This window comes from Triturus cristatus, chromosome 11 (assembly GCF_964204655.1).
Source record: "Triturus cristatus chromosome 11, aTriCri1.1, whole genome shotgun sequence".
Taxonomy (NCBI): Eukaryota; Metazoa; Chordata; class Amphibia; order Caudata; family Salamandridae; genus Triturus; species Triturus cristatus.
Window position 1 is genome coordinate 1,136,646,555 of NC_140594.1, and position 27,617 is coordinate 1,136,674,171.

Consider the following 27,617-nt stretch of genomic DNA (forward strand, 5'->3'; position numbering starts at 1 on the left):
ATGCGAAGGAAATAACCTGCCTCAGAAAGGAGAATAAGTCCTTACAAGACGACCTGGAAAGGCTTGAGATACATGCTCAGCGCAATAATGTTCGTATTTTAGGGGTCTCCAAGAACGCAGAAGGATTGGACATTAAAGGCTACATATGTAAGCTATTGGGAGAATTGCTACCGGAAAGAATGGATATAGATTGGGAAAAAGAACTTCAGAGAGTACATAGAGACCCCTACAGGCTCCATCCAGGGAGAAAGGCTCCCAGAAGAATTTTGGTGAACTTTTTAACTTTTTCAGTGAAGGAGTTGGTGTTGGGGCGCGCATTGAAAGAACGCAGTTAAAATTTGGAGATGTAACGTATCAGATCCATTCTGATCTGGGGAAAAGGACTGCTCAGAGGCAGTGGGAACTTGGTTCTAAAATGAATGAATTACGCTCCAGGTGGGCTCAAGTACAAATTAAATTTCCTGCTATGCTTAAGATCATGTGGCAAAACAAAATGCATACTATTAGAGACCCCACGGAGGTCGATTGCCTGTTAAAATCGATGGGAAGCCCAGATTAGGGATTAAATGTATAGAGCACTATATATATAAATAGTTTAAGAAGTAACATGGGTAGTCACTATCTTATTTAGAGGTACGACATTATTGGGGAGTGCACCTTTGTTTAGTCTTTTTCTTATTTTTTGACTTCACACTCACATGTCGAGACCTCATAGGCTCTGCCGGTAGGATAGGATGGGGGTTCCCCGGGGGGGGGGGGGGGGGGGGAAGGGGGAGTACGGGTGGTTGGGAGCATGTGGGAGAAAAAATAAAAATATTGTCCTCATTCTGCTATATACTTGGCGGTCCTTTTTTAGGGAGTACTCATTTGTGGAATCTGTTAAATGTATAGTGGTAGCACACCAGATGAAGGATGTGGAAGGGATTGGTAGTAATTTGGTTCTAACGAGGGACAATTGAAAAAGAATTTAGTGCACTTTATGTCCTGGAACGTGAATGGTCTGAGGTCTAAGAGAAAGGTAGCTTGTGTAATGGAATTTTTGAAGAGAACCGAGGCCAGTGTTATTCTGTTGCAAGAGACTCATTTGCGGAGGCATGAATGTATTGACGCCTTTAAGAAATGGGCCTGGGTTCAGGATATGTTTTGTTCAGATCAGAATTGCAATACGAAGGGGGTAGCCATTCTTATTAGATGCAACAAGGGTATTATATTGGAAAGCCATCAGACAGACTCTACTGGGAGATGGGCGGTGATTAAAATTAGGATACAAGGAACACCAGTAGTTGTGGCTAGCTATCATGGGCCTAACGAGGATAACCCTGATGCTTTGATTAAACTGGAATCATGCTTATTGTCCTCTAGCGCTTCTGTGGTACTTGGAGGGGATTTTAACTTAGTTCTGGATAAAAGTTTAGACAGAACCTCCAAGGCTAAATATGTAACCCCCGGTAAAACCATGACAGTTCTTAAAACTATGATCCGGGAGGTAAATTTTATCGATATATGGAGATTTAAGATGGGGAATAAGAGAGGATTTACTTTTTTTAGTAAAAAATACGGGCACCATTCACGGATTGATTATTTTTTATTAGATCGCGAGTTGGTGTCAGGGGTTGAAATGGTTAATCATGTACCCGCCATAATATAGTATCATTCTGCCGTTCTTTTATCATTGAATATTCCATATAAGAGGGGAGAAATCAGGTGGACGCTGGATAGGACGATTTTATTAGATGAGAGGGGTTATAGTTAAATTGAAAGAAGAGGCAGTTGTTTTCTTTGAGGCTAATATAGGGTCGGCAAAATCTCAAATTGTGTGGGATGCCTTCAAGGCCTTTTTAAGATCTAATGGTACGGATATTATGGTGGGTAAAAAACGTAGTTTGAGGCAACAAGAAGAACATTTTTTGAAAATTATTAAGAATAAAGAACAAGATGTACAAAAAGCCTCACTTGAGTGCCCTAGTGTGGTGATCCCCCTTACAAAGCAATTAGAATTACTGCAAGCGGAATATCATGGAGCCCTTGATTAAATATTATTGGATAGATGGAGGGCTAGTAAATTACAGCATTTTGCATACGGGGAGAAGAGTGGTACACTACTGGCTTGGAAAGCAAAGACAGATAGAGCTCGAAATGTAATTAAAAGTCTCAGAGAGGAGGTGACGGGAGACATAGTTGACACCAATGCCAGTATAGGGCGGGAAATCTCGAGACATATGAGCCATCTCTATACTGAAGATATATTTCCTGGGATGGTCAGTATTGAAGGTTTTTTCAAGGATATTGAAGTTCCGAATCTAAGTGAAGATCAGATGAGGGTGTTATCGGCTGAGATAACAGAAGAAGAGATTAGACAGCAGCTCAGGAAAATGGCGAGAGGCAAGGCCGCAGGGCCTGACGGCCTTCCAACTGAGATGTATCATTGCCTCTCGGATGAAGTAATACCTGTACTAAAAGAGTTGTTCAATCTAATTTTAAAAGATGGAGAAGACCCTTCATTAACCTGGGCAGAGGCAACAGTGACATTAATTTTAAAACCGAATAAGGACCCTATGTTGTCTGACTCATATAGGCCCATATCTTTATTGAATACGGATTATAAAGTTTTTGCTGGGGTATTAGCTACGAGGATCGCCAAGGTTATTAAGTATATCATACACAATGACCAGAAAGGCTTTATTCCAGGGAGGCAGCTTAACGAACTAACTATTTTAATACTTGGAGTAGTTGATCTGGCGGAGACATATAAACTGCCAGTGACGGTTGTGGCAGTAGATGCTGCCAAGGCCTTTGACCAGGTACACTGGCCATATCTCTGGGAGGTCTTAAGGAGATTTGGATTTCCAAGTAATTTAATTAAAGCTGTCCAGCTCCTGTATCGCTTACCTAGAGCAAGGGTGCTTGTAAATGGTGAATTGACTGATTTGTTCAGTATTTCTCGTGGAACTAGACAGGGATGTCCTTTATCCCCCCTTTTGTTTGATATGTATATTGAACCACTAGCCATATTGATTAGAAAGGATGCTGCTATTGTTCCATTTAGATATAGAAATTTTGAGATTAAGTTATCCCTTTATGCCGATGATCTTTTACTTTATACCCAGAACCCACAGGTGTCTATCCCCCTATTAATGACCAAAGCTGAACTATTCGGGAAAATTTCAGGATATAAGGTAAACATAAATAAAACCATAATTATGGAATGGAACCAACCTAAGCAACAGCCGTTGGCAAAATCGAGCATGCGCTATATTGGCATTATTGTAACTCAGAATTTGACAGATGTTACCACGGTGAATTGGAAAAGGATTAGCCAGGAAGTAGGGAAGTTGCTGGTGAGATGGGCAAATTTACCTTTGAATTTATATGGTAGGGTGAATCTTATGAAGATGGTGATCTTGCCTAAAATTACTTTTTTGTTTAATTCTATTCCTTTTTTATTTGATAAAAGAGAGATAGCTAAGCTTCAGGGAAGGCTAGGCAGTTTTATTTGGGCCTCCAAGGGTACCCACATATCATGGAAGAAACTAAGGAGGAGGTTGGAGAAGGGCGGGCTGGCCCATGTAGATGTGTTGATATATGGGTATGCTTTTTTCTTCAAGAATTGTCGGATGCTTTTAAGTAAAGTAGATAGCTCTGCGGTAGGAACTCTTTTTGGAGTAATGCTTGGTGAACTGAGGGAGGGTCAAGATCAATTTTTGTTTAAGTTTGGGGACCCTACATATTTCAAAAAAGTAAGGTTGAAGATTTTATTGGGAACTTTGAAATTATGGGTCCTAATTCAAAAGAAATTGGGAATCACTTATTATTCATCTAGGGTCCCGATTTGGGAATCCCCCGGGACCCCTGAGTGTCTGGATGATTCCCTCAGTCTCCCCTTAAGGAACGCGGGAATTTCTTGTTGGGGTGACTTGAAGGTGGGAATTGAGCTGGTTGATTGGGGAACCTTGAATGCAATTACAGGAGGTCAACTTACCAGGTTCAAATATTATCAGCTTTCCGCATGGTGGGTGCGCCAAGAATGGAATGAAGAAGAGGATGAGTCCTGGTTAGATCAAGCATTAAAAACTGGTACAGTCAAGAAGGAGGTAGCTTTGTGGTATAATATTTTGATCAAGGCTGAAGACGATTTAGATAGTGATCTACAGAAACTATGGGGAGGAGTTATCCCAAGTATCAATTTGAGGGAAACCTGGGAAGTTTCTTCTACCCTACTCAGGGAAATTGTCAAACCTGCATATCTGAAACGTAATCATCCTTTTACTGCGTATGGGGTATATTGGTCTCCAGTAAAATTAGAGAAATTTTCAGGGACTCATTATGTATCCCCAAAATGTAGAAATACCGCTGCTGATGACTTTCATATGTTTTTGACATGTCCTTACATTGTGAATTTTTGGTCGGAGGTGTGTGAATTTATTACTGAAGTTATAGGTATTGTTGTGAGGGTAAGTCCTGTGGTGTTTTTTGGAGTTTGGCAAAACAATGATATTGCGATTAGCAGGTTGGGTGCAAGATTTATTTTTTATGTAATTCTTTTAGGGAGGCGGGAGATTTGTAAATTGTGGAAGTCGGATGCCCCTCCTCTTTCCCTGGATTGTAAAAGAAGCGTTATATATATAAGTAAGCAGGACTTGCTATGTGATGCAAGCAGCCGAGAGAAGGTATGGGTTAAGCTGGTGGACTGGTCGCAAAACCTGAGGTCCTATGATTAAGCCAATGTTTAGCCGTCGGTCCTGTTTCCTTCCGTGCTACGGGCACTCCAGGGAAGGATGGAAGCGGAAACGGCCTCCCTCTTGTGTGGAACGACTCTAACCTGGTTTGGATCACCAGAGAAGGATAAGAGTATTGCCAACAAGTGAACTGGCAGAATGAGGACTAAAAAAAAAAAAACCTTCTTCTATATTCAAATTACGCCTCAAAATTACCCGACAGTTTATACACACATCTAAAAAAAATCTAAGCCAGCAGGTTTTGATACAGACTTTTCCAAAGAATCCAATTTAATCTGTAGTTTATTTGAAAGAAGAATTGTTATTCCTTGATGCTCGATTTTATCAATAGCTTCAATGTGAACTATTTCTTGATTTTCCAATTTCAGAAGCTCTTGATTAAATATATAACACTCTTCCACTGTAGGCATTAAGCAAACTAAAGATTTTTTTTCTGCAATGCTCTTGTACAGTACTGCTGCTGGTGTGTTTTCAGTTGTAAACAAGTTCTTTAGTAGACGACTTTGTAAAGCGTGTTAACCATGTTTGCTTAGAACACCAATTCTTACATCGTTCAGAATATTTCCATAGTCTTCATCACCTGCTTGTTGCATATAGTGAGTTCTTTATATTCAAAATTTAACCAGAGATTCACATTTCCAATACTTCCCAAAGATTTCCTCGTGTCTTCATGTAGAAGAGGTTTAAAAACTGGTTCTCCTTTTACAGGAGTTAGTTGTAGCAGATCTCCAAATATAATTAAATGTTTTCCTCCAAAGAGAACGTAATAATCTGTTTTTAATACCTGTTGCATTATTAAATGCATGAAAGCAAGCATTAAGTTTGAGACCATGCTGACCTCATTAAAATAAAAAGTTTCATCTTCTTCACCACTCTTGACACTAAATAAGAAGCTTCTCCAGACTAAACCTGGGCGGCCAACTACACTACGCTCGCATAGTTTGCATAGTTTGTGCTACTTCGCGCTACGCGTATTGCACGTAGCACAGTGCAAAAACGCGTAGCATAGTTGGCATTTTTTGCTGGTCCTCAACGTCAAGTGGGCGACCGCGAGCGAGCAAAATGACATCCCGGCAAGACTTTTTCCTCGTTCGCGATCAGCAACATCAAGTTGGCGATCGCGAGCGTGGAAAATAAACCTCCCGGCGAGATTCTCAACGCGGGGAGGTCAGGTTTCTCATTGCGAGTGGTCGCGTATGCTCGCGACCGCTCGTGATGAGAAACTACCAGTCCGCGTTGAGAAATCTGCTGCTCGAGTAAAAATCTACTTGAGCGGCAGAAAACGACAGCTCGCACTGTGCGAGATGCCGTTTTCAATGATTGCACAGTGTGGACAAGCATCCGGCACTGTGCAATCATCCCGAACAGCGCACTGTGCAGTTCCCGTAGTGCTACGCGTATCTCGCGAAGTGCACTTCGCGTAGCTATGCATAGCACCACTACGCAAACTATGCCCAGGGTTACTCCAGACAACTTCTGATATTCTTATTTATTATCATGCTCAACTGGTAACATCAGTAATCTATGCAAAGTAATTCCTTTAACATTGTGCGCAGCTAATCCAGTTGGAGCTGTTACCACACAAGATAAATGTGAACCAGTAGTTTTTTTAAGATAACTGGTCAAAACTTTAATTTAAAAACTTTTACCCGTTCCAGCTTGACCACTGATGTACATCAGAATAGGTTTAAACGAAGAACATATGCATTCTTTTTTTTCATGTAACAAACCATGTTCTATCTGTTCTCTCACTTCAGGATATATTTCTTTCCGTTCAATATTTACTTGTTCTTCTAACTTTTCTAATGTAATATCCTCCTCTTGTACTTGTTGCATTGCAATTTCGACTTCATGCATAGCATCAGCTGCTTCATTTTCCACTATTGGTTGTCCAAGTGGATCTTGACTACATGTACCAGATCTCTGACTATCTTGGGAACTTTCATTAGCAACTTCAGCTGTAATAGTCTTTTCCTGTTCAACTTCATCATTCAACTTTTTTAAATATGTAGGGAAAATTGAACATGCAATGCTATCTTTACATGCATTAAAAGAATTTTCGTAGCAGTCGAAATCTCCAAGTAAATCATTTTCGCTACGCCATGGTTTGAACAGTTGGAGAAGTGCTAAATAGTAACATTCTCGCTTATCTGGAGTTTCACAATTGAGTTTCTTGTGATTAATAAGGTTATCTTTTGTGTGTTTTACTAAACATCCATGACATCCAACTACTGCATATTTTCCTTCTGTTTAACATTTCTTTTGAAGCTATAATGTTGAAGTACTTCATACAGACATAGCTTTTCCAGATGTCGACTCCTTTTTGGATAGTATATATCCAAAATATTAGTTTTAAGAATTTCTGTACTGTCTGGTTCATTTGCTGCTAAGTATTCAAATTCTTCTAATGATTTCAACAGGCAAGACCTAAACTTACCCAAATGATCCCTCGTGATTTTGAATATAAACTTGAAGAGGACAAGCGGTCTGAACATTCATAGGATCCAATTGCTCTGTGGGAAAATAATTTTCAAAGTAAAGCTGTGCAATTTTTTGCTAAGGCTCTTCTCTTGTGCAATTTCTTCCCGCAATTGTTTCATCTCGTTTTTTTCTGATTTCGTTATATATGATGTTACGTAGCGTGCAACAACAATTGAGTTGTCTGCAACATACTGGATGTCCATGTTTGCATTCCACATTTTTTAAATAACCGGATTGTAGTCATTAATATACTTTGACAGTTCTGTTCTTTTCAAATTGTAGGTATTCTTTTGAGATTTGCGAGTTATTGTGTACCTTCCAGAAGAAAAAAAAGAATTTACTCTTTCTTTAGAAATTACTGGACGTGGAAATCCAAACCGACACTTGGTATAAAATTTTCCTTTAAACTTGTATTTTCGTCTGCAGTACTTTCCACAGCGGTGACTTTGGAAACGTAAAACTTGCTGTCTCCAGCTTCTATCTCCTCCTTCTCTTGGAATCTCACATGTCACATACAGACAATACTATTTCATCTGAATCAGTTCCAAATTTAGGTGCATCCTTGATCCACAATCACATATGTAAATGAGGAGCACCTCTCGCTTGGCACTCCTTGATTCAAAAGAAATCGGTAACTTCTGCAAGATGTGGATTTTTTTTATTGCAGATGAAAGACATAATAGCTTGAAACCTATGATTAAACTATCTGCACACATTTACAGGATCCAAAGAACACAGTTCTCCAAGTGTCTTCATTTCAACATTCTTTATATTGGAATTTGCTTCTTCTAGAAATTCAAGCAAATCTTCCCATGCATACTCTGCACAGCTAAGTGTCACAAACCATGTTGGTGTAGCTAAGTTCCATGACATACACTTCAGTTCTCCATGACGACGATACCAATACTCATTTGTCCCTCGTTGACATGCCATCAAATTAATTAACTGTGCTTCTAAATTTTCATCTGTTTGTTGAACTTTCTCCCCAAATTCTTTTGCTGAAAGAAGTGATTGATGAACTCCAGTTTTAAGTATGTGGTTCACTGCCTAGGACATAGAAGACAGATCACTTTCAAACAAAAGGTGAAATATATATGGAATACACTGTCGAAATCTAGGATCTTCAGAGTATAATCTTGTTGAGAGATATTCAGAAGCTGGAATCCGTACAGGTCGGTCATCATATCGTCCACCTTCTCCAGTAGGAAACAGCTGTGGAAAGCAAAGAGCTTCCAAGCTTTTCTCCCATATACTCATTGGAGTTCCCTTTGCTTTTTTCATTTTAAATAACTCAATGTTGTTTCCTATAACTTCTTTTGAATGTAGAGGACATATTGTGTAATGTTCATAAATCTCTTCACTCTTTGACCTGTCCACTTTCTCTATTTGACCACTTGAAATTTCAGATTCATCTTCCAAACTTATTACATGTTCTCCAAATTTACACTTTTATAATAAATATTGTTCTCCACAAGATATAACTTAGCCTTTTGAAGTTTATTAACATCCACAAATTCTTGCCATATTTTCTGACTCTTTGTTGGTACTCCATTTACTAGAATGACTACTTCTTCATTTTCCTCTTTGTCGCCACCAACAATTTCAATATTTTCTTAAAATTCAAATGTAAGTACACCACTCTTCCTTTCAGCCCTCTTTGTAAGTCTGTTGGTGGCAGTTTACCTGTTTTAGGTTCCATGCGAATTTTAGTTTGAAATGGATGAAGAGATTGTATTAAAACTGACTCATATGTATTCAAATCTGCCAGTTCCTCTGGAATAGGTACTAATTCTAACTTATTATGTACTGCTCTAGCGGGCATTTTGTTCTCTTCTAATTTGTTATAACATTATTTACAAATACATTGATCACTGACTAACTTAACTTGACCTTCCACTAACAAGTACGTTGCAAATTCCTTCCATGTATCATTATTCTTCTTTTCAGTTTTGAAGTACAAATCACCATTTCTATTTAGAATTTTATAATTAGTACGTCGACAACAAATACAAACAGAGTTTGGAATTTTAGAGCACACTATGTTAAACTTTCCAATTTCTTCTTAAAACTGATCAATCCTAATCACTTTCCCATCTTCTTAAATATCTGTAATTGTCAAACTTTCACTTTTTATGCACTGCTCTTCTGAACCAAAATATCGGAACTCAATGTCATCACACTTTTTTTGTACATCTGATAAAGAACTGTGTAAAAGAGCAGTTCATTTAAACGTAATTCTGGACTTTTTACATAGTACAGTTTCCTTACAAACGTCCGCATTTCTGAATGGTGTACTGCTAAAATCCTCAAGTGATGAAAAACACTTTTATACACTTTTCGTGAAAGACAAGCCAGAGAATGACCATGTTTCTCAGTATATTTTCTTACATTACATGGATCTAGTCCTTGTAACAACCTAATCTTCTGTTTAACACTTTTCAGTGTATATTCTCGTAACAAATTTCGCATTATATTAATAGATTCCTGTCAAATACTACAAATACTGCTACAACCCCACTTATACACGGGAGCTTGTGTGCTGTTCTGCACTAATACCAACCATTTCCTCTTTTGGAACAAGACAACCATTCTGAACTTCATAGCAACGATCTCCAGTGTGAACTGCAAATGGTAAACTATTTTCTTGGAAGTAACTCTCTTCATTAAAAAAGGTTCGCTATTAGATGTATGTTTCCATTCTCCACTAAAGACTTTACAAAAGTTGCTTCTGTTCACAAGTCTTTTTTTTTTACTTTTGTCTTTCCGAATCTTCATCGTTTTCTCCAACAGTTTCATCCTCTTCAAATTCAAAATGAATATTTTTAGTTTTAATTTAAAAGCAGTATCCACTATGCTTTCAATATGCTGTTTCTGTTTAATTTGCAGCACTTTCTTTTTATATTTCCGGCATCCTTTTATTAAATTCTGAATTACTCTATTTCGAAAAAGTCTTTAACAAATTTCTTGAAATTGTTTTTGTCTACGGGTAACAAATACTCTTTCCTTATCATGATTTCTTTTCTAGCATTTTGAAGCCGAAGTCTGCTTCTCCTTAATTGAAAAATTCTTCTTTTTCCTTTGTGTGATGTTATTTTCATTAAATGTTCGTAATACTTTTTAAAATAATTGTCTAGTGTCTTTACCAGAAGAAAGTCTTTTTGTAGTACTCGCATTTACTTGTACTCCGCATTTTTAACTTTTCTTTAAGTAGATGGCCTTTTTGTCTTTCCTTTTTTTTCAGTTCTTCTAGGCATTTTTAATTTTTAATCTAAACAAAATAGTTTTCTGAGAAAGAAAAAAAAGTTTCAATTGTTTGTTATATCTGTTCATTATGTTAAAATAATCACATACAATTAGATAAGTTCCACTGGTGGCTTGCAGAGGGAATGCTGTATGGCAGTGGAGCGGAATACGGCAACAGTAGGGTGGCAGGTAGTGTCACCGGACATACAGCACATATTTATTTAATTATTTAGATTCACCTTCCCATTTTTTTTTCAATATCTTTTTATTGGCATATATATGGATATGTATATGTAGTAATCAACGTCGTTCTTGAGATAATACCCGATCTTACATAGTGCAGTATTTATCGTTGACATCCAACATAATAACACAAACGAGTACCTGCAAGGCAAGAAAAAAAGGTCATACAGAGCCGTAATATCATATATCCATTCCATTGCACGCAAAATAAGTAGTTACATTGGAGGCAGGTCCTCACTACTATAAATTAGAATTATTAAATTCAGTTCAGTGGGGAGGAGTTGAACATCTACTCCTGTGGCTGTTTAAATGCCTACCTGGCTTTATGAACTTCAACCTGTCTTCTGTCTAGTATTCTCAGCTAGTGCTAAGTCAATAAAAGAAATGCCACCCATAAAAAGAAAACCCAATAATACAAACATTCAACTATAATGAAATCTAACCCACCAGAGGTCCACACCTTTTACGAGCCACTGTCTGGCTGAAAAAAAACACTAACAGTGTGTGACAGTGGAGTAGGCGAGGGGGGGAGAGAGGGAGGAAAGGCCCCAAAACGAATGGGTGTAAAAAGAGGAACCATGGCATCTGAACTGGTGTCCCTCGTTAGCCTTCGTAATCAGTGAGGGTTGAAATCGGGGTCTGGTTCGGTGTGTGTCGTGCCTCCCATGTCTTTACTACATCTGCCCAGGGTTCAGCCAGCAGCGTACGCCTTTTAGTAATCCTGTCCTCCCGGAGTAAAGCTTGTTCTTCTGCCCTAACCCAGCACGTGAGATCCTCCTCCCAGGCCACCACCAGCGGGGCATACCTTGACTTCCAGCCCAATGCTAGCCTTCTTTTGGCCAGGACAAGACCCAGGTCAATAAACCTATTTCCAATTTTGCATGCTTTGGGTCTCGGGAACAATCCAAGTAGGCATATCTCTGGGTAACACTCTAGAGTTCTGGTCAAGACCTTATTAAGCGTGTCTACAATCCTCTGCCAGAAATCCGCCAGTCTGTCACAGGACCGTAACGTATGGTCAAAGTCTGCATCCAATTGTGAGCACCTGGAACAGGCCTGATCCTCCCTCCCATAGATTACATTTAACCTGTGTGGAGTAAGGTAGGTTCTGTGGAGAATGTTAAAATGTATGAACTTAAAAGTAGTGTCCCATTCCTTCTCAGTCAATTTTCTGTTCAACGTATTCTCCCATCTCTCTAACAGTCTGGGCAAAGAGTGTGGTGCTGATTCCCATATTGCCAAATACAACCACTTTATCAAATGCCCTGCTGAAACTAAAGTTAACAGTGCCTGTAAGGACTGATGGGTGCCTGGTTTCATTCCCGGCTATACCCCATAATTCTGTCATTGCCCCTCTAAGTTTATGGTAGTTTAAAAATTGCCCTGGTGGAAGTTTGTGGTATTCCAAAAACTCATTCAATGAGAGTAATTCCCCGTCTCTATAACATTTACATTTACATTTACATAACAGTCACCGATAGACCGTATTCCCGCCTCTCCCCAACCCACCAATTGTCGCCCAGTGAGGGGGGGACCTATTCCCGCCTGGGGATGCCTGTAAGCGGAATACTTGGTGCGTAAAGCATGGTTCCCTTGGAGCGTGCTATGCATCGATCCCAGCAAGTCACTGCCACGAAAAGCAGAACCCCTGGGGCCCCCAATCCCACACTCATTAAAGGAAGTTTTATAGTCTCCAGTGATACTCTGTGACGACCCCCATCCCGTATCTCATCCAGAGTTCTAAACCAGTGTTTGGCAATTATTACCGGTAGGTTGACAAAGTAATACAAAAGTTCCGGCAATATCACCATTTTAGACAATGCTACTCTAGCCTTGACTGGGAGTTTAACTGTGCGCCAAAAGGCTACATTCGCTCGAAGCCTTCTCAGGACGCCCGCTAGGTTACCCTCAGAGAGGTCGGTTTGCGTACGATAAATCTGTATCCCCAAGTATTTAAAGGAGACCGATGCCAAACTTAGGTTGGGTGGGAAAGCTGGCCACATAAGAGGAGTAGATTGAAGCAGGAACACAAAAGTTTTTGGGGGATTCAGGTGTAAGCAGGAAAGTTCCGCAAATTCCTCAAATATGCATAGCACCGTATGGATCTCGCTGTGGCCATCTCTATATTAACACATCATCGGCATAGAGCGAGATAATATGTGAGGTCCCATCAAGAGGTATCCCCAATCTACCCTCTTCTTGTCTAAATCACACCGCCAGGGGTTCCGTCGCCAGTTCAAAAAGCAATGGCGAGAGGGGGCAGCCCTGCCTGGTGCCCCTATGGATAGGGTATGGTGATGATATCACAGGTCCCGTAGGTACACGTGCCCGCGGCTGCGTATACAAAAGGCGAACCCATTTCAGTCACCCCTCCCCCATCCGCATGCTCTCCATACATGCCAATAGAAAATCCCAGCGTATGGAATCAAAAGCTTTCTCTAAGTCGATCACCACCACCACATCATCTGGGAAATCGCCTATCTCTGGCTGGAACATCACATGGAACAATCTCCTAATAATTATGGAGGTAGATCTTGTGGGAATAAAGCCATTTTGGTTCACATGAACCAGGTGTCGCATATGAGGCAAAAGCCGGTTGGCCAACGCGTTGCTCAATATTTTAAAATCCATATTTAACATGGACAATGGTCTAAACTCCGTCAAGCGGGCATGAGCATGTTTGGCCTTTGGCAGGGGTATCACCAGCGCCTCTCTGAGAGAGGGTGGCAGTTGCTGGTCGTTTAGCGCAATTGCATACATCTTTTTCAGCTTTGGGGCTAAAATATCCACATATGTGGCATAGAATTCAGCAGGCAGGCCATCCGGACCCGGCGTTTTCCCCCTAGCCATCTCTCTAATTGCCTTCCTGATTTCGCCCACTGTGACTGGCGATGCTAACGAATTTTCCGAACCTCGTTCTATTCTTGGAAGCTGCAGTCCAACGAGATATGACGGCAGATCGCCATCCCGAATCACTCCCGGTAATCCGCAAAGAGTCTCGTAATAAGCTCTAAAAGCCATATTAATAGCCCTTGGAGTGGAAAGTATCTGGTCTTGCTCATCAGTTACACTGGGAATAGGTGTACCTCTGCTCTCTGGTTTATTCAACCAGGCCAATAATCGTCCAGCTTTACCTCCCTCCATGTGTTGTCTCGTTTGATATGTTTTAAAATCCAAAGCTCTCAATCTATCCAAGGTAGAGTTATAGAGGCTTTTCACTTGTGCCAATTTACCGTGCGATCTAGACCCTCCTGCTATTTTCCTGTCAAGTGTCAGTATTGTACCCTCTAGATCAGCTAATTCCTGTGTCACCATCTTCCTGAGTCCCGTCTTCTGCCACAGGCAGTGCCCTCGGGTCACCACCTTCATGGCCTCCCATTCGACTAACGGAAAGCTGGCCGTACCGTGGTTGTCTGTAAAATAATGTTCCAGTGTTGCCGAAAGAAGCTGGCAAAAACCATCATCCATCAACACCAGGTCAAGCCTCATAAAGGTATGGGCGTCTTTTCTGGGTAGGGGTCGTGAATCGCAGTAGCAGGGGGCTATGATCTGACAGGGATCGACCCAGGTATTTAGCTCCCGCCATCATATTCGACAGTACAGCAGAGCAGAGGAACATATCCAACCTAGTGTGTAAGTCATATAAAGGTGAATAGTAAGAGTAGTCTCTGAGCTGCGTATTTTGTAATCTCCATATATCCAGCAGTTCCCACCCAGTAGCCCAACTCCTAACACCCTTTGCAGTATTGACGGCCAAGGTACCCATGAGTGGAGGGGTGGATCTATCCCAACCCACGTCCCACACACAATTGAAATCTCCTCCCACTATCAGGTTGTCACAAGATATTCCTGCCAGCTTACATGATAAACGGTCCAAAAAGGGAAGCTGGTCCCGATTAGGGACATAAACACTACCCACTGTTATCTCCTTCCCATGTAACACGCCGGAGATGAATACAAACCTCCCCTCCACATCTATGAGTTTCCAACTAAGGGAGAAGGGGACACCTGGGCGAATCCATTTCAGCGTTCCCCACACAAAGGCCGAATAAGCAGTTGCATATAATTGCCCTCGCCATCTGCGTCGAAGTCTGGTGACATCTATCTCAGAAAGATGAGTCTCTTGTAACAGTGCAATGTGGGCTCCCCTGCGTTTAATGTAAATCAGGATACTTTAACGTTCGGAGGGTGAACCCATGCCCCTGATATTCCACATCAGGAATTTATATTCCTCAGCCCGATCAGTGTGTACTGCCATCCGTCTGTGTGACACACGCCCTCCTCCCCCCCATCCCCGCCACCCGCACAAACCTTGCAGACCATCTGCTGTAGAAAACAAATCCCAACTGTGCAACTCGCCAACCCAAGAGTGGTCTGACAACTGTCAGCTGCCCAAACTTAAAGTAATACTGCATAACAGTTACTCACAACAAACAGTCAAGGAACAAGGCTACTCGCACTAGTTCCTGCAGGGGAGCGTGGTCCACGAAAGCTTAGCCAACAATTACCAATCCAACATAGCTTCACAGCCTAATGGGCCATTCCAGCCCCGCCCAGGGGCCCCACCCAGAAGCCTACCCAGGAGTCCCCCAATATTGCAACAACACAAAGTAAGAAAAAATAAAATGTCACTTATCCAGGAGGTCATCAGCAGATCTAGGAGTCACCACAGGTACAGAACCGCTCGGCAGGTATCTGTCTCAGAGTTCTCAGTTCCATACTTAGCCTCCGAGTCTCTGTCCAATGAGGCTTCCCTGCTACGCATCACGGCTGACACAGCTGCCAGTGCCTCTGCTCTCTCTAGTGCTCTCTGAGAAGGGCTTGGTGTCGTCGTTGTCTTCCGCCTCTGTCTTCTCCGCAGGTGTTTCTCTTGGATGCATACTACCGACTGGTGTCCATTGTGCGATTTAAGAGCACCTTCTGTTTTGTAGGCCTCAATCCAGTCCCAGGCCATCCGTGCTTATTGGATCCCCTCATCACGCAGTGCACATTTCACTTCCAGGAAGGAAGTGCGGCGTCTTTGCACTTCCATTGTATAGTCCGGAAACAAGGACACTTTACGATTTTCCACCATGTAGGGTCCGTCAGTTTGAGCTTTTTTCAATAGCAGATCCCTGTCCCGGAAGTGGAGCAATCTAGCCACTGTGGCACGAGGTGGTCACCCTGGCGCGGGGGGTCTAGCCGGCTCCCGATGTGCACGTTCCAGCATGTAGAATTGTGATAAACCTTCTTGCGCCACGACGTCTCGCAATCATGTCTCTAGGTAATGAACCATGTTCGTTCCTTCAACTTCTTCCGGCAGACCGAGCACTCTCACATTTTTTCTTCGATTGCGCCCTTCCGCATCCTCCGCCCGTTGTTCTAGTACATTAACTCTGGCGGATAAGTCCCCTACTAGTGAAGTGAGGGCTTGTTGCGCCGGTGTGATCGTTTCTAGAGTCATTTCCGTTTGTTTCACTCTGTCCAATAATTTTGCATGTTCAGCTCTTAGCAGACCCAGGCCCATTGCAACCTTGCTTATATCTTGATGTAAGGTTGCCTTAGTATCGGCAATGGCATCCAGAATCTTTGTGATTTGTTGTTGGAGGGGTATTTCCTGTTGGTCACTGGTATCGTCTGTCGGTACATGACTAGAGGCACTCTCCTCTTGGTCTTGAGGTGGACCGACTTGTTTCCCTCTAGGTTTCCCCATTTGTGATGCGGTGCGGGCCCTTGTGCGGGGTTGAAGGCGTTGTTCCCCAGGGGGGCCCGAAGTACTCGCCAGTGCCGCAAGTCGCCGCCACTCAACTATCCGGTCCGTGCACTCCAGGATCCGTTTACACCGCTAGGTAGTAAGTAACTATTCTCGGGCAGTACAGGGGTGGCCAGAGCACCATCGATCGTCACTATCCATTCCTGTGGGAGTGGCACAAGCAGGCATCGACCAACCCCAAAGTCTCTGAAGCGCCTACCCACCATGGAGCATTGACAGGCGCTGACAGCAAACCCAGCGGCGGCATTCTCAGGTGCAACTTCAGTACTCCCTTATCCGCAGTAAGGCATTATGCGGCTTCCCCAGCACCAAATCCACACAGTACAATCAGCTATCTTGGAGGCACATCTGCACATAAGGGACTCCACGCAGTCATCGAGGCTGTCCACTATTACAGGACAAAGTGCTTCACAGCAGTGGCCTATCTGTTACTTGCAAGCTCTGATGAACCAGTTGTTGCACCATGAAAGGACAGCCTTTCTGCACGCTTCACTTCCCGGCAACCAGTTAGTCCAGGCAGGTCAGGGAGGTTCATGCGGGGTGAACCATGCTTCATATAAGTAAGGAGCCCAGCACCATTCACCGTTCACTGACTGGGTTATGATGGTATGTTGCAGCCAGGATACACCACCCCACCTGCGGTGTGCCACCCAAAGTTGACGCTCACCAATCCACCTTTGACCCGTTCTCCTCCGGGTACTTGCACCCATCCCAGGTCCTGGCCACAGAGGTACACCCCTGCAGCAGATTTGTGCACCCGCTGCAGATCAGGACCGGTGTGCTTCCCACTGAGTGCCCCCCGTTCACTGCATCAATATCTGGGGCCCAACACTGCTCCGATCGTAATCTCACCGCAGCAGCAAATGGGCGGATCGTACCTCGAGGCCAGGTGTCTCCCAGGCCGCAAACTCAGTCATGGCACTGACGAAATTGCGAGATGAGACCTCCTCCTACTGTCGCTCCCTTGAGTCAGCAGTGCAGCATTCCGGTTCTTTAGACAGCCGGTACAAGCAGCTTCGGCCGAGGCCCAGTCCACCAGCGATCCTCAGGCCGCCATTTGCAATTACCGCCTCCACACTGTCGCAATCCTCCTGCAGGCCTCGGTAGCGTATTCGGGACACACCATCAGAGTTGCGCGTGGTTCCCGAGTGTCCGGCCCACCGCGGAGCGCCCCTGGGTCCGGGCGGATTCAACGATCAACAGGATAATTGCTTAGGCAGATGCAGGGCTCTCCGCTCACGCGTCTGCCATCTTTGGCCCCGTAGCCATGCCCCTCCATCTTCCCATTTTATATGTGAATCTACTACCTCCTACTTTTCCCCTCCCCCCGCCCCAATCCACCGTCCCACGCACCCCACCGTCCAAGAGCACTTCCTCTGCAACCCACTATAGATAACTTTGTAGACACTAAGACACTATTTTTAAAAAAGGTTATCTGTATAATTAGACTGATATTCTCAACTAAATGGCACATGTAAACGTTGCCATTATTATCTTAACACTTCTATCGGCAACTTAGCAAGCATAACACTGCACCATATTAACAAAGATATGGTACAGGCTTACATTTCATTCTGGATGGACATAACCAAAAACAGATCAACTGTTAGAGAGCAACAAAAACGACCGACATGCGGATGGAGAGGGGGTAGAGATTAAGTAAGGTGTCATTCCCATTTTGGTAATGTGGCAGCCCAGTCATGTACGGAGGTTTAACACCAGCAGAAAACCTCGTAATTACGTTAATTTACATATACGTGTCCTTAAGTACTGCAAACAACACTTTGTGCCCCTGAGAGTACTGCTTGTAAATATAAACAAACAGAGCTTTATTTAGTATATAAATAGCACACAGTGGGAGTGAATCACCGCCCCCCCCGATGGACTGGCTTGTACAAGGAGAGCTGCGGTGGCAACATGGCTCCTGGAAGGGGTTGCCCTTATCTCTGGCAAACAAGGACTGTGAAGACCTAGAAGTGTGGACCTAAAAATACCCAGACAGATTAATTCAGGTGTCGGGCCCGTGACAGTGGGAGCAGTGCATCTGTAAACAGAATTATGGACGATGAGTGGCCTCAATTGAATTTAGAGAAGCTCAAACCTTCCTATTAAACTCAACATTTTGTTTTTGTTTTTATATTTTTTAGTCAATTATATAATACATTTAATCATTTGTGTATTTGTTTTATGAATTTTTGTTTCTGGGTTTTTTTGTCTATTGTTTTGCAGTTCCAGCCATGGAAAATGGTTAGGCCCGGGGTCCCTGGCTCATTAATAGTGTCCCAGGATTATAATAATGATTAATTGTGGGTCCACAGATGTCCAGAGGTTAAGAGCCACTGTTCTAAATGATCCAGAAAAGTGTTTGATGCAAATCAGTATTCTGAACATTTTAAGAATTTCTGAAATGGACATATCTAATTGATCCATATACCAACCTTCCTGGGCGGTGAGGAACTCTATCATGTGTTCTGCCTCCTCTTGTATTCGGTTCTCCATGTTCTCCTGCCCAATGTTCAGTCTGCGCATCATGGTCATACTTGTACGTCTCTGCTGCTTCCAGGTGTGAGCGGAGGACGTAATAACACCTGTAAATGCATGTGGCCATTAATGGGGTTAGTCTGTATGGCTGTCACTTACATTGGCAAATGTCAATTGATTTATGGATCTATAACTATAATCTTATTAGGATTTATTAGGGCTTTAGAGATTTTAAAAGATTTTAGCGATTTACATTGCAAATCTACAACCAAATTGGCTGGACAGAGTGATATCAACTGATGTATATTGATAAATCTTCTCTAGCTGCTACTTGCTTATTTTATACTTTATCTAGTGACAGCAAAATGACCTAGACAACTCGTTGCACTTAAGCAGTGTAGAAGTACTTTGTGAGATAGCCCTGAAGATAGAAAAAAGAGCCGGGATGCTCTTGGTAAAATGCCTAACACACCTACAACTCTGGTTAATTCCAAGCCTGAACATTTAACCCCTTGTATGCCCATGACGAGCTGGACTCGTCATGGAGCACAGTCGCGCTGTGCCCATGACGAGTCCAGCTCGTGATGAGGCATACCCTAGGAAATCCCTCTGGTGCGGGCACCAGAGGGATTCCCTTTCTGCGAAAATAGCCTCGGGAGCTGGGGAAGAGCTTCCCCAGCACCCGAGGCCCCCCCCCTTTCACTGTAATGACGATCGGCGCGCACGTCGCGCCGACGTCATTACAGTGAAAGTGAAACTGAAATGAGCCAAGTGGCTCATTTCAGGTTTCACTTTGTACGTGCTCAGGGGGCTATCTCAGCCCCCTGAGCACGTAGAAAGACAGGGGAGGTATTGTATGAAAGGGGAGAATCTCCCCTTTCCAATGGTACTCCCAGTGGATCCCTGCTTGGGGATCACCACAGGAGGGCGATCCCCAAGCAGGGATCCACCCACTAGCCACCAGGGAGGAGGGAGCGGCCCCTTGGACAAGGGCCTTTGCTCCCCCCTGTTTATTTTTGGGAAATTTTGTCTTTTTGCCCCCCCTGGGGGGCAGATGGGGGCATTAGCCCCCAATCTGGCCCCCCGGGGGGGTAAAAAGCCCACTAGACACCAGGGAAGTTTTGTATAAAAAAAAATAGGGGTGGGGGCTGCCCAAAACGGGCAGGCCCATGCCCCCCCCAATTACTACAGTCTTTCTGCCCCCCCGGGGGGAAGATGGGGCATTGGCCCCTAATCTGCCCCTCCGGGGGGGCAGAATGCCCACTAAACACCAGGGATTCATTTTTATTTTTATTTTTAGGGTGGGGGCTGCCCGCAACGGGCACGCCAATGCCCCCACCCACCCACCACCATTACAGCCTTTCTGCCCCCCCTGGGGGGCAGATGGGGCATCGGCCCCCAATATGCTCCTCCGGGGGGGGGCAAAAATCCCACTAGACACCAGGGAATTGTTAAAATAAAAAAATAGGGGTGGGGGCTGCCCAAAACGGGCAGGCCCATACCCCCACCCCACCCCACCCCCCAATTATTACAGTCTTTCTGCCCCCCGGGGGTCAGATGGGGCATTGGCCCCTAATCTGCCCCTTTGGGGGGGCAGAAAGCTCACTAAACACCAGGGATTTTTTTTGCGCAATTGTTTTTAGGGTGTGGGCTGCCCGAAACGGGCACGCCAATGCCCCCATTCTCCCCCCCACAAAAATGTCAGTCTTTCTGCCCCCCAGGAGGCAGATGGGAGCTGTAGCCCCCAATCTGGCCCCCCCTGGGGGCGCAGAATGCCCACTAGAAACCATGGATTTTTTTGTTTTATTAGTGTAGGGGTAGGGGCTCCCCAAAATGGGCATGACAATACCCCACCCCACCCCCAGAGAAATTCCAGTCTTTCTGCCCCCCCCCGGGAGGGCAGATGGTGGCAGTGGCCCCTGATCTGCCCCCTGGGGGGACAGAAAGCCCAGTAGGCGCCAGCGAGTATGCAGGCTTTTTTTATGCGTGGGGGTGGGGGCTGCCCAAAATGGTCATACCAATGCCCCCACCCCCACAAAAAATAGCCACAGTCTTTCTGCCCCTTTAGGGGCATATCAGGATGAAACCCCCTTCCCCGATTCCCCCCCAGGGCAGCAGAAAGCCCACTGGGCTCCGATTTTTTTTTAGCAATTTGCATACCTGTGGATTTTGGGCTCTAGCGCAGTTGGCACGTAGGCAAACCTAGCAAAACTGTACATTCTTTAAAACTATCACCGTAAACTCCTCCAAAGAAAGAGAAGAGGCCACAGTAGGGGAGACCACGGGGGCATCTTTATTCAACTGTACGACAACGGCGAATGCATTTCGGCTGGATTAGCCTTCTTCAGCGCCAACAGTGTTCAGGAGGTGTGATTGACTTCGTGCATTTCAATGTCCTGCCACAAGATGATTAGTTGTGATCCGCTCCACCCCCAAAGCAATTGCCTTTCGCTCACCTGCTGCAGCTCACACGGTGCCTGTGAACCACAGTTCCCAGAATGCTGTTGTTTGTCCAGGTAGGTAAGGGGTGGAAAATCCAATGATTGCGCGGAATGCAGGGCACCACGATGTCACCAAGACCAATTTCCTGCTTTCAAAGTACTGGAAATAAGGCGTCCCCCTGGGTCCCCAGCCGCATCAACCCCCAAGGTTTCAGGAATCCATCCGGCGGGGGTAGGAATGGCGGTCCATACAACCCAAAGTGGAGTAATAACTCCAACGCCGCCTTCTCTTCTCCCGGACCTGGAGGTGGATACTGGTTCATCCAATTACTTGGAAACAAGAGAATTCCGCCGCAGCAGAGACCAGCGAAAACCAGACCACTTGACGATGCGGGGACCCCAGAAGCGCGTTGCTGGAAAGCGCGCTGAAATATCACCGTAAACTCCTCCAAAGAAAGAGAAGAGGCCACAGTAGGGGAGACCACGGGGGCATCTTTATTCAACTGTACGACAACGGCGAATGCATTTCGGCTGGATTAGCCTTCTTCAGCGCCAACAGTGTTCAGGAGGTGTGATTGACTTCGTGCATTTCAATGTCCTGCCACAAGATGATTAGTTGTGATCCGCTCCACCCCCAAAGCAATTGCCTTTCGCTCACCTGCTGCAGCTCACACGGTGCCTGTGAACCACAGTTCCCAGAATGCTGTTGTTTGTCCAGGTAGGTAAGGGGTGGAAAATCCAATGATTGCGCGGAATGCAGGGCACCACGATGTCACCAAGACCAATTTCCTGCTTTCAAAGTACTGGAAATAAGGCGTCCCCCTAGGTCCCCAGCCGCATCAACCCCCAAGGTTTCAGGAATCCATCCGGCGGGGGTAGGAATGGCGGTCCATACCACCCAAAGTGGAGTAATAACTCCAACGCCGCCTTCTCTTCTCCCGGACCTGGAGGTGGATACTGGTTCATCTAATTACTTGGAAACAAGAGAATTCCGCCGCAGCAGAGACCAGCGAAAACCAGACCACTTGACGATGCGGGGACCCCAGAAGCGCGTTGCTGGAAAGCGCGCTGAAATATCACCGTAAACTCCTCCAAAGAAAGAGAAGAGGCCACAGTAGGGGAGACCACGGGGGCATCTTTATTCAACTGTACGAACGCTGGGTGGTAGGAAATTTGTGTCAGCCCGGTGATGCCTCAACTTTCCCACACAAAAATGTGTGAAAAAGGTGATGTTTTCAGCTAAATTTGAGGTTTGCGGGGCATTCTGGGTAAGGGAACGTTGGGGGATCCACGCAAGCCATACCTCCCTGGAATCCCCCGGGTGTCTAGTTTTCAGAAATGTGTGGGTTTGGTAGGTTCCCCTAGGTGGCCGCTGAGCACCGGGCCAAAAACCCAGGTGACCCCCTTGCAAAACCAGGTCGTTTTGAGGTAGGCAATTTTCATGTCGCCTCAATACGTTTTGGGGCCTTGCCTGTCGCGGGTACTTGGGCCTCCCACACGAGTGAGGCACCGTTTTTATCGGGAGACCCGGGGGAACGCTGGGTGGTAGGAAATTTGTGTCAGCCCGGTGATGCCTCAACTTTCCCACACAAAAATGTGTGAAAAAGGTGATGTTTTCAGCTAAATTTGAGGTTTGCAGGGCATTCTGGGTAAGGAAACGTTGGGGGATCCACCATGCAAGCCATACCTCCCTGGAATCCCCCGGGTGTCTAGTTTTCAGAAATGTGTGGGTTTGGTAGGTTCCCCTACGTGGCCACTGGGCACCGGGCCAAAACCCAGGTGACCCCCCTTGCAAAACAAGTTCGTTTTGAGGTAGGCAATTTTCATGTCGCCTCAATACGTTTCGGGCCCTTGCCTGTCGCGGGTACTTGGGCCTCCCACACGAGTGAGGCACCGTTTTTATCGGGAGACCCGGGGGAACGCTGGGTGGTAGGAAATTTGTGTCAGCCCGATGATGCCTCAACTTTCCCACACAAAAATTTGTGAAAAAGGTGATGTTTTCAGCTAAATTTGAGGTTTGCAGGGAATTCTGGGTAAGGAAACGTTGGGGGATCCACACAAGCCGTACCTCCCTGGAATCCCCCGGGTGTCGAGTTTTCAGAAATGTGTGGGTTTGGTAGGTTCCCCTAGGTGGCCGCCGAGCACCGGGCCAAAAACCCAGGTGACCCCCTTGCAAAACCAGGTCGTTTTGAGGTAGGCAATTTTCATGTCGCCTCAATACGTTTTGGGCCCTTGCCAGTCGCGGGTACTTGGGCCTCCCACACGAGTGAGGCACCATTTTTATCGGGTGACCCGGGGGAACGCTGGGTGGTAGGAAATTTGTTTCAGCCCGATGATGCCACAACATTCCCACACAAAAATGTGTGAAAAAGGTGATTTTTTCAGCTAAATTTGAGGTTTGCAGGGCATTCTGGGTAAGGAAACGTTGGGGGATCCACGCAAGCCATACCTCCCTGGAATCCCCCAGGTGTCTAGTTTTCAGAAATGTGTGGGTTTGGTAGGTTCCCCTAGGTGGCCGCTGAGCACCGGGCCAAAAACCCAGGTGAACCCCCTTGCAAAACCAGGTCGTTTTGAGGTAGGCAATTTTCATGTCGCCTCAATACGTTTTGGGCCCTTGCCTGTCGCGGGTACTTGGGCCTCCCACACGAGTGAGGCACCGTTTTTATTGTGAGACCCGGGGGAACGCTGGGTGGTAGGAAATTTGTGTCAGCTCGGTGATGCCCCAACTTTCCCACACAAAAATGTGTGAAAAAAGCGATTTTTTCAGCTAAATTTGAGGTTTGCAGGGCATTCTGGGTTAGGAAACGTTGGGGGATCCACACAAGCCATACCTCCCTGGAATCCCCCGGGTGTCTAGTTTTCAGAAATGTGTGGGTTTGGTAGGTTCCCCTAGGTGGCCGCCGAGCACCGGGCCAAAAACCCAGGTGACCCCCCTTGCAAAACCAGGTCGTTTTGAGGTAGGCAATTTTCATGTCGCCTCAATACGTTTTGGGCCCTTGCCTGTCGCGGGTACTTGGGCCTCCCACACGAGTGAGGCACCGTTTTTATTGGGAGACCCGGGGGAACGCTGGGTGGTAGGAAATTTGTGTCAGCCCGGTGATGCCCCAACTTTCCCACACAAAAATGTGTGAAAAAGGCGATTTTTGTCAGCTAAATTTGAGGTTTGCAGGGCATTCTGGGTAAGGAAACGTTGGGGGATCCACGCAAGCCATACCTCCCTGGAATCCCCCGGGTGTCTAGTTTTCAGAAATGTGTGGGTTTGGTAGGTTCCCTTAGGTGGCCGCCGAGCACCGGGCCAAAAACCCAGGTGACCCCCTTTGCAAAACCAGGTCGTTTTGAGGTAGGCAATTTTCATGTCGCCTGAATACGTTTTGGGGCCTTGCCTGTCGCGGGTACTTGGGCCTCCCACACGAGTGAGGCACCGTTTTTATCGGGAGACCCGGGGGAACGCTGGGTGGTAGGAAATTTGTGTCAGCCCGGTGATGCCACAACTTTCCCACACAAAAATGTGTTAAAAGGGTGATTTTTTCAGCTAAATTTGAGGTTTGCAGGGCATTCTGGGTAAGGAACGTTGGGGGATCCACGCAAGCCATACCTCCCTGGAATCCCCCGGGTGTCTAGTTTTCAGAAATGTGTGGGTTTGGTAGGTTCCCTGTTGGAAGGCGTTCCCCGGGGAGGCTACGGAATGCGTTCCTGACCACCCGGAGGCCCACCTTTCCCAGAGTTAGGCCGAGCAAGAGCGGGGAGGCCCTTCCTGGAAGGGTCTCGTACCTAGGATCGCACACGCTGCGCTTACTCTCTTCGGATAGAGGGACACCACACAGTAATTCGTTGTAAGACAATAGACTTTTATCGTTAGTTGTCAGGGATCTTTATGATCCGGAAGGCAGGTGCAGAATTGATGCCACAAGCAGCAGCGATCTCGTGATGAGGGGAAAGGGGTAGCGGGACAGTCTTTGAATCAGTGTCTCTGCGAAGTATCCGGCGCACAGCTCTCAATCCTCGAGCTGAGGGGATGTTGCTTCTCTCGGCAATCTCTGCCGTTTCTCTTGGAGGAGCGGGCCGCGAGTCACTCAGCAGGCACCGGAGGTTCGTAGTTCGGGGAGCCGCGACGGCGTCAGCAGGGCTCCGATGGTTCAGAGTTCGGGGAGCCGCGACAGCGTCAGCAGGGCTCAGATGGTTCAGAGTTCGGGGAGCCGCGACAGCGTCAGCAGGGCTCAGATGGTTCAGAGTTCGGGGAGCCGCGACAGCGTCAGCAGGGCTCAGATGGTTCAGAGTTCTTCGGTTCGGGGAGCGATCGAGCCGCGACCAAGTCAGCAGGCTCTCGTCAGTCCAGGTCTTCTCTGCTCTCGTCCCTTCAGCACCCCGTGTTATACTCCCCTCCTCTTTGAAGTCCGGAGTCCTCGCGGAGAGGGGTCTGGTGCCTCGGGGCGGTGTGTCGGGGTTTCCTGTCGCTCGGCCCTTTGATCTGTTCAGGTGGGTCCGGGAGGGACTCCAGACACCCAGCGGGCGAGGCGCCTGCTCCCCGGAAGCCTGGTGGTCGATCGAAACCTCCCTCGGGGAAGAGACCAGAGGTGTGACAGGATTGGCGCCTCTCGGTCTGGTTTGGGGGGGTTTCGCTCTCCCTCGGCCGCGCATGTGTGTTGGGGATCTGGCCGGCCCTCGGGATGTTGGCCCACGGGGGCCGGGAGGCTGTATCATCGAGGTTCGGCATGGTTGCAGGGTAGCTTGCTGGTCGGGAGGGCCCACGCCACGAGGCCGGTCTCACACGTGCCCCCCCAGCTGAAAGGCGGGGAGAACTACCCATCCACTTGGGGGTTCTCCTCGCTGAAGCGGAAGAATCGGGACAGGCCGTCCGCGTTGGCGTGGTCCGCCCCGGGGCGATGTTCCACCGTGAAATCCATCCCCCGGAGGGAGATGGACCAGCGTAGCAGCTTGGGGTTTTCCCCTCGCATCTGCATCAACCACCGCAAGGGTCGGTGATCCGTTTGTACTCGGAAGTGTGTTCCGAACAGGTAGGGCCGTAGCTTTTTGAGGGCCCAGACTACTGCGAAGGTCTCTCTTTCAATTGTGCTCCACCGCTGTTCTCGGGGCAGCAACCTTCGGCTGATGAAGGCTATGGGCCGATCTATGCCTTTGTCGTCGAACTGGGAGAGGACTGCCCCGATGCCGTGTTCCGAGGCGTCCGTCTGGACCACAAACTCCTGGGCGTAGTCGGGTGCTTTGAGCACCGGAGCCGCACACATGGCGGCTTTTAGGGTGTCGAACGCCTTCTGGCAGGAGGGAGTCCAGTGTACTTTCTTGGGGTGTTTTTTGGAGGTTAGTTCTGTGAGGGGGCCTGCGATGCTGCCATAGTTCTTAATAAACCTTCGGTAGTAACCGGTGAGGCCCAGGAAGGCCCGGACTTCCGTTTGGGTCGTGGGGGGTTCCCAGGACAAGATGGCATCGATCTTCGGCTGGAGGGGGGCGACCTGCCCGCTTCCCACCTGGTGCCCCAGATAGGTTAAGGAGCCGTGCCCAATTTGACATTTGCTGGCTTTGATGGTGAGGCCGGCCCGGCGCAGAGCCAGCAGGACTTGTCGGAGGTGCTGGAGGTGCTCGGTCCATTGGGAGCTGAATACCGCTATATCGTCGAGGTATGCTGCGCTGAACCCCTCTAGTCCGGCCAGGACCCTGTTCACCAGCCGCTGGAAGGTGGCCGGGGCATTCTTCATTCCAAACGGCATCACCCTAAAGCGGTAGTGCCCATCCGGGGTGGAGAAGGCGGAGCGCTCCTTGGCTCCCTCGGTGAGGGCAATCTGCCAGTATCCACTAGTTAGGTCAAGGTGCTGAGGTAGCGAGCGGCCCCGAGGCGGTCAATGAGCTTGTCGGCACGGGGGATAGGGTGAGCGTCCGCTCGGGTGACCGCATTGAGTCCTCGGTAGTCCACGCAAAACCTCAGCTCGGGGGCGACACCCGGGGTAGCCGCTTTCGGAACCAGGACTACCGGGCTGGCCCAGGGGCTGTCGGAGGGTTCAATCACCCCGAGGCCCAGCATCTTCGCTACCTCGGTCTGGATGCAGGTTCGGACCCGATCAGGGACCCGGTAGGCCCGGTGTCTCACTGGCGGGCTGTCGCCAGTGTTCACGTCGTGGACACACCAGTTGGTGACCCCAGGGGTTAGGGAGAAGAGGTCCACGAACTGCCTTAGTAGCTGGCGGCAGTCGTCGGACTGTTGGGCTGTGAGGGTGGTTGATAGTC

General features: G+C 46.6%; 1 long non-coding RNA gene across 1 annotated transcript in view; it reads right to left on the reverse strand.

Moving 5' to 3' along the window:
* Positions 1 to 10,721: 10,721 nt before the first annotated feature.
* Positions 10,722 to 27,617, reverse strand: part of LOC146786205 (uncharacterized) — a 198,272-nt gene continuing 181,376 nt past the window's right edge. The window contains exons 2-3 of the long non-coding RNA XR_014970575.1: positions 18,894 to 19,043; positions 10,722 to 10,844 (exon numbers count right to left, since the gene is read on the reverse strand). This is a non-coding gene — a long non-coding RNA (uncharacterized LOC146786205). The remainder of the gene's footprint in view (positions 10,845 to 18,893; positions 19,044 to 27,617) is intronic.